This window comes from Apium graveolens, chromosome 5 (assembly GCF_009905375.1).
Source record: "Apium graveolens cultivar Ventura chromosome 5, ASM990537v1, whole genome shotgun sequence".
Taxonomy (NCBI): domain Eukaryota; kingdom Viridiplantae; phylum Streptophyta; class Magnoliopsida; order Apiales; family Apiaceae; genus Apium; species Apium graveolens.
In genome coordinates, this window is record NC_133651.1 from 297,493,676 (window position 1) to 297,494,757 (window position 1,082).

Genomic DNA, 1,082 nt, shown 5'->3' on the forward strand with positions numbered 1-1,082 from the left:
GCAATCAGGAATGCTCTTACCCAGTTCGCGCAGCAAACTGGAGAATCTCTGTGTGAGGCTTTGGATCGATATAAGTATACTAAGGAAGTGCCCACACCATGGCATGCCTGATTGGATGATTATTAACTGCTTCTACAATGGATTGGGCCCTACTTCTAGGCCCATGCTTGATGCAGCATCAGGAGGAGCCTTGTGGGCTAAGAGCTACGATGAAGCCTACGAACTTATTAAACTGATGGCTGCTAATTAGTACCAAAATCCTTCCTAGAGACTGACTCAGGGGAAAGTAGCAGGAATTCTGAAGTTGGACACAGCAACTGCTATCGCTGCCCAATTTAAGGCTTTGACAATGAAGGTGGAGACTTTGGCTAATTATGGAGTTAATCAAATCACTAATATCTGTGAGCATTGTGCTGGTGCCCATGAGACTGATCAGTGCGCAATTTCTAGTGAATCAGCTCAGTTCATGAGCAACTTCCAGCGATCGCAGCAACCTGTGCCAGCCACCTATCATCCTAACAACCGCAATCATCCTAATTTCAGTTGGAGCAATGCTCAAAATACGGTTCAACAGCCTTATCAGCAGTATCCAGCTAAGCAGTACAACCCCCTGGTTTTCAGCAACCACAGTATGCACCAAGACAACAACTTCAGCTGCAACCAGCTAATGAAAAATCTGAATTAGAGGAGTTGAAGCTTATGTGCAAGAGTCAAGATATTTCTATCAAGACCTTGGGAAATCAAATTGGGAAAATTACCAATGCCTTGTTAAATCATCAACCTGGTACATTGCCTAGTGACACTGAAGTTTCAGGAAAGAAGGAAGCTAGGGAGCAGGTAAAGGCAATTACTTTAAGGTCTGGGAAGGTTGCGAATCCCGAACAAACTCAAGAGTTGACTGAAGAAGCTGGGGCTGAGAAATAAGTAAAGCAGCAGGATGAAGAAGTGGAACCAAGGAAGACTACTGTTGAGCACACTCCTCCTGAGGGTAATACAGGGGAGAAACAGATCTATCCTCCACCGCCTTTTCCTAAGCGGCTGCAGAAGAAAAGGCTGGACAAGCAATTTGAGAAGTTTCTGGA

At 44.9% G+C, this 1,082-nt stretch overlaps 1 non-coding gene across 1 annotated transcript; it reads right to left on the reverse strand.

The window, feature by feature from the left end:
* LOC141662345 (small nucleolar RNA R71) lies at window positions 1–105 on the reverse strand. The gene has a single exon (XR_012550466.1). It is a non-coding gene; the product is annotated as a small nucleolar RNA R71 (small nucleolar RNA).
* Between the last annotated feature and the right edge of the window lie 977 nt (window positions 106–1,082).